This window comes from Ailuropoda melanoleuca, chromosome 4 (assembly GCF_002007445.2).
Source record: "Ailuropoda melanoleuca isolate Jingjing chromosome 4, ASM200744v2, whole genome shotgun sequence".
Taxonomy (NCBI): Eukaryota; Metazoa; Chordata; class Mammalia; order Carnivora; family Ursidae; genus Ailuropoda; species Ailuropoda melanoleuca.
The window spans coordinates 42,765,133-42,772,063 of record NC_048221.1 but is presented as its reverse complement, the minus strand read 5'-3'; positions in this window follow the sequence as shown (position 1 = coordinate 42,772,063).

Here is a 6,931-nt window from a genome sequence, read left to right as displayed (position 1 = left end):
GGCTTCTTAAAGGCTTACTTGGAATTCTTTTGCCTAACTGAAAGGGTCTACTATCACTAAATCTTTCTGAGATCTTAGTAAAGGATCTTAGAGCTACACTAGTGATTTGATCTTTGCTCTAAGGCGAATTCTTTGAGAATATTTTGCTAGCTAGAAGAAAGAGGATGAGAAACAGTTCTGTTTTCCGAACTGGAAAGTCCCAAGCCCTCTGTATTTCCTCTACATTTTGCTTGCAAATTGACACTTTCAACATTCACTTTCAGCTGCCTTAGGTAGTTACACAAATTCATTTAGGTACATTTTCCAAGTCACTCCAGATTATAGTGTCACTTGCCACTGAATGACACACGTAATTTTCTAGGCTCCTATAGTGTTTCCTCCTTTCCTTTAAGGTTATAATATGTATATCCTCCTGTCTTTCCCAGCCTTCACTCAATACCAAATTCAGAAGCTACTGGCACATGTTTTATGTTTTCATTATAGTAGCTGCTTACTTTTAGTATCAATTTCTGTATCAGTTATCTGTTGTTGCTTATTAAACTACCTCCAAAGTTTAGTGCCTTGAAACAGTTCGTTTGCTCATGAGTCTGTGGCTCAGCAATTTGGGCTATATTTAATGAGATGGTCTTGCCCCTGAAATGACTTAAACAGCTACAATCACCTGATTGCTCAACTGGGAATGAATAGTCACATGTCTAATAGCTGGTGTTGGCTGCCCATTGGGCCTCTCTTCATATGGCCTCCAATCCTTGTGGAGGCTAACTCCAGCTTAATCACAAGGTAGACAATAAGCAGCCAGAGAATGGTAGCCAAAATTCCAAAGCCTCTTGAGGTCTATGCTTAGAAATTCCACATTAAAACTTCTTCCATATTCCTACTAGTCAAAACAAATGGACTTATTAGTCCAAATTAAAGAGAGTGAGGCAATATACTTCACTTCTTGACAGAAGGATCAACAGGGTCACACTGCAAAATGGCTTTCATTCAGGTATGGAAAGAATTTCTGGCTATACATGTATTTATTTGCTTTCTACCAGATCATTGGTAGAGCCTCTGAAATCAGGGACTTAATATCTTTCTAATTTTTTTTAAACTCTTTTTACATCACACGTTCAAATATTGCTTCTGCCTGATTCTTTATTATATAGGCTCATTTTGAACTCCAATTACCCATATGTTAGACCCTCTTATTCTATTTCCTATACTTATTAGACTCCCCTCTGGTCTCTCTCTCTCTCTCTCTGTATATGTCTCTGTATGTGTATGTGTGTGTGTCTTTATATTCAGTCTGGATATTTCCTTCTAATCTATATTTTAGTTTACTATTTTTCTCTACAAATATATCCAATCTGCTTTCATACTCATCTAATGAGTTTTGTAACTCCAGTTGTATTTTCAATTCACTTGCTACTCTAACAAAGTTCTCAATCTGAATGTAATAAACTTAGTTATTTTAAAGTCTGGTTCTAATAGCTCCATTATCCAGAACTCTTATGAATCAGTTTCTATCTCTATGGCCTGTCCATCCATGTGGTCTTTTCTCATCATGCCCCTGGTTATTTTTGATTCAGTATGAGACATTTTATATGAAAAGTTTTAGAAATAATTTGAGGCCAATAATGACATGGTCTTCTCCATAGAGTATTTATTCTTGATTCTGGTGGGTGGCTAGAGTTAATGGCAAACTCAGTTTAACATAATCCTATTGTAGTTATTCCAGCTCATCACTATTTCCAGAGGATAGCCCTACATGATCCTAAGCCATAGCATGAAAGTTTTACCAAGGGACCTTTTTTGGGAAAGTACGTTCTCCTTATCCTATTAGATACTTAAAAGTGCTGATCATTTTCCCTGTCTTTCAGAACCTCTTCCAGATAAGGCATAGCCTTTAAGAAACCTGCAACCTCAAGAGTCCATGCTTACCTTCTTGACTTTCCTTCTTCTTAAAGATCTTCACTGCCTTGTTAGCTCTCTGATGCCTGCAAGCAGATTTTTTAAAAAAGACTTTATTCAATTTGTTATCAGTGGTAAAGATTGTCTGAAAAACCTAGTTTGCCCTTACCAAAAGTGGATGTTTCAGTAGTTCCTATTATTATCCTCTTTTACTGATAAGAAACTTAACAATGTTCACACATCTAATAAATGAAAGATTGAGAGAAAGTGACATGTTTACAGTAAGAGGCTTTCCAATTCAGTAATGCTCGATTACTTTGCAATTACAGATATTTATAAAAAAGAAAGGAAAAAGGCAACATCTGCCAAGAACTTTACTCTTATAATTCAGCTCAATTAATATTTATTAAACACTTATTATGTGCTAAGCACCCAATAAAGCAATGGGAAGCAATGATATACACACAAACAGCACCAATAGAACCCTCTGTTATCAGTCTAAGAACTGAGTGGTTGGAGAAAGTGACTACAGTTTATAAATGTAGGTGGTCAGCATTTCACTTTAGCATATGCCATGTAAGAGTAATTGTTTGGATCAAATGACAATTCTATAGAGTAAACATATATTTATATCCAAACATATCTACTCGTTTATCTACCTGAATACTGAAAAATACCTGCTTCCTGGCCTATAATTCAGTGTCTCTACAAACGTGGTTAAGATTCCCCATATGAGAACTGCATGGGGGTTCTTGTTAAAAATCAGACTGCTGGATCCAGCCCACTTAAACAAAGTATGATTCTCTTTTTATCAGGCCCTTGTAAGATATGAAAGCACCCAAAGATTTTCATGCACATTAAATATGGATATCTGCAACCTTAAATGTATAGGTGTTTTTTTAAGTCTCTTACAAAGAACTCTTATAACTTATTCATTCATTCATGGACATTTTACCCTTTCTCAGGACTTCAATTGCCATCTATATTCAGATAAATACCAAACCTCTATTTTTAATCTAAACATTTCTCCCGAGAACTGAACCTCAATGTCCATTTGTTTTCTGAAGAAATTCATGTGGTTGTTCCATAGGTGATAATGTCCAAAACTTACCAAATTTTTTTTTATTATCCTCCTACTAAACTGCCATTTATTCATACTCCTCTGTTGCCCTCAGAATTATGGGCTTTACTGTTCACCATGTTGACCAAGACCAAAACTGGTCTTGACCCTTCTCTATCTCCATGATTTTAATACTTTGAAGAAATTAAAAGTCTGGTTCAACAGACTTCATCAGTGTGTCCCAAATCAAGCCAATTCTTTCCATGTCCATTGACATAATACTGGCTCTAGAGTTCTCTTGGCTAGATAATAGTTAACACTTAATAAAAACAAATAAGCAAACAAACAAAAATTTCTCTCAGCTTTATGGTTCTTGAATCTGTGACCACTGGATCAGAATCACCTGGGATAATAGTTAAAAATACACCTGGGCCCAACCTCATATCTTTTAATTTTTAGTTGTGGGAATGGAGCCAGGAGTCTTTTAAAAATAATCATCTCCAGGCAATTATCATGCAAATGTATGTTTGAGAGCCTCTGCTTGTAGAACTGGACACTTTACTTAAAGACAGCATTAAAGGGGTTAAATGTAGGGCAAATGAATAGTCAGAAATAGAAGAATTGTGTAACACATAAAAAAAATTCAGATGTGAGAGAAACCAGAGAGATAATATAACCCAACACTTTACTCCATAGAGGAAAGGCTGAGACAAACAAGGTCACCCAGCTGGTTAGTGACAGACTCAGGAGAGGAAGCCAGAACAGGTGGCCTCCAATCAAGCACTCTCCATTTTACCATGCTGCTGCTGCCTCCTCAATATCTTCAAAACTAGAGATTATTTTAGGAAAATTATTTATACAAACTAGAATTTGATAATAATATAAACCACCCAATATTATCTCTCATGTAAAATATATATCTTGTTAATGTTTTATTGTAAAAAAAAAAAGTATATCAGCCGTTTACCTAACCATTTCAAGGTTAAGATTTCTAAATGCTTCTAAAGAAGATCAGTGCATATTTCTTATTAAAGGAAAATGTTCTCTGTAGGTTTTTCAATGTAACCCACAAATATATTTGCAATCATTTTAGTTGTAAGGCAAGACTTTGAATTGGAAGCCCCTAAAGCTTTTCCAATCAAAGAATGCAAATAAATTTTCATTGAGATTTAGATTTTAAGAAGTCATCTACCTAGGAATCTTCAAGGAATACACTCGTTTAACTTCATTATGTAGTTCTGAACTTGAAATTGTGATTGGAAAAAAAGTAATGCTTTCTTTCCAATTATTAAAGAGACATGTATTTCAGAAAAGAGAAGAGATGTTTAAATGACTTATTAAAACTTGTTCAAAATGTCTTGCATAAACAGAAAAAAGTTTAAACTTGAGAAAAACAGCAGTTTCAGGAAGATTTATGAAACTCTGACTATATTAGCACTCTAAATTTTCTTGAAAATATTTTTTCAAGATAAAACTTTTGCTGTGGATTAAAGGACATGAAACCTCCTTGGCACTGGGTAGTCATTTATTAGAGTAGATGGTGGGAGCCCAGGGATAAGGTTGGGGTTTTCTCAGTGTTCCTTCCCAATGTCCCTGGGTAGCAAAACTCAGCCTTATATCTGTGGTTGTCTCATGCAGAGAAGTGTTTCTTACCATCCCCCAGCAGTTTCATACCTTTGTTTTCTATCAATACAAGATTCTGTGTGAAAGGGTTTCCTACCATCCCCCATTTGTTTCTAACCCTTTCCCCTGAAAGAGTGCATCTTTGCCAGGTTCCAGGAAGCTGGGAGATTTTATATCCCTGTCACCACAGATTAAGGTTTTTTTACTTGGGGAGGAAAGAGTCTGGAGGTGTGAGGCAGGTTTTCTTCCTGTGTGCCATTAGAAGTTCCCTGTTTAGTCTTTGTTTTGTCCACAATCTTTCTTATGAGCACTCAAGCAAGGCCTGAGGGAAAGAGCTTTCAGAGAGCAGACTGCCATTAAGATTGGGGCCAAAATTAATCAGAACTCTTGGGCTAGACCCACACTTTTCCTTTAAGAATTCACTAAAATTTTACCTTTTTCCCCCCACCCACCACAATGGTAGCCCCTGAACCTTGCTCTGCTAAAAGCGAAATAGTTCATTATGTCCAATCTCTTCTTGGAGAGACTTGGCACTTCAGGAATTCACTTTATTCAGTTACATACAACACAGGTCTCTAATGGGCTCAGAAGAAGTATGATTTGGTAGTTTATCCAGCTGTTGCTCAATTATTTGGGTGGGGTAGCATCTTCTTGATGTTTTCTTCCTTACTATACTTTTAATGTCGGCTGAAGCTATTGTCATATCTCCTTTTAATCCTGATATTGGTGATTTGTGTTTTATCTATTTTGTTTTCGATCAGTTTTCATTGATGTGGATCAATTTTATTAACCTCTTCAAGGACCCAACTTTTTTTGATGTTTTTTTTCCCATTACTGGTCTACTTTCTATTTCATTGATTTTTGTATGTGCTTAAAATGTTATGCTTTCTACTTTCTTTGATTTTACTTGTTTTGCTTCTAGTACCTTGAGTTGGATGCTTAGATTGCTGATTTTAAACTTTCTTTTTAATATATGTGGCTATATTTGTAAATTTCTCTGAAAAATGTATCTTGAGTTACATGTACAGATTTTGATATGTTATATTTCCATCACCACTTAGTTCAAAATAATTATTTCCACTTTGGTTTCTTCTTTTACCCGTGGTCTATTTAGAAATGTGTGGCTTGAAAGCCATATATTTAGGGTTTTTTCTAGGGTTTCATCTAAGAACATACTAAGATTTTAATTTAGGTGAATTTATTGAGTAAGACTCAAAAAATAAATCCCCATATATATATATATATATGGTCTATCTTGGTGAATGGTCCATATGCACTGGAAATCAATTTTATCATTTTATAGTTGTTGCATATAAATATAAATAAGGTCAAGACAGTTAACAGTGTTGGACAAATATTCTCTATCCTCATCATTATGATTGTAGATTTAAAAAATTCATCCTGATTTGTCATTTTGGTTTTCTGTTTTAAAGCTCTGCTACACGATACATACACATTTGGGATTGCTATTTCCTTTTGCTTGATTCTTTTATCATTATAAAATGATATTTATTTCTGATAACACTTCTTGTTGCTTTCTTCTTCCTCCTTCCCACCTTTCCTTCTTACTCTTCTTCCTTCTTCCATAATAATACATTTTTACCTATCCTTTCACTTTCATCTTATTTGGGTCTTTAATTCTTAAACTGTATCTCATGTAAATGGAAAAATCTTTCTCTTTTTCTAAATTCAGTTGGACAATTTCTGTCTTTAAATTGGAGTATAATTCCATTTATATTTTCTGTAATTATATACCTGGTTAGCTTAAGCATATTATCTTGCTATTTGTGTTCCATTAGACCCACCTTTTCTTTGTTCTTTCATTTCCTCATTTTGGGTTGACTGCAGTTGTTTAATATTTAATTTTATCTTCTCTACCATCTTTTTAGTTGTTCTCTTTTTGTCATATATTTTACTTCTATATATATTTTTAATCCTACAATGTATTTTTTAAAATATTTGCTTAAACAGACAATAGTCATCTAAGTATTTTTTAAGTGTGATTTAATTTAGTCACATGCTATATTCTTGAAGATATCTTAAATTTTTTCACTTCAGACTGAAAAGAAGAATCTCCTTTTAGTGTGGGTCTCCTGGAAACAAATTCTATTAAATCTTTTTTCTGTAGAAATTTCTGTTACAGGGGCACCTGGGTGGCTCAGTCAGTTAAGTGTCTGCCTTTGGCTCAGGTCCTGATCCTGGGGTCCTGGGATCAAGCCCCACGTTGGGCTCCCTGCTCAGTGGGAAGTCTGCCTTTCCCTCTCCCTCTGCCCCTCCCCCAACTCATGCTTGCTTGCTCTCTTTTTCTCAAATAAATAAAATCTTTAAAAAAAACAAAACAAAAGAAATTTCAGT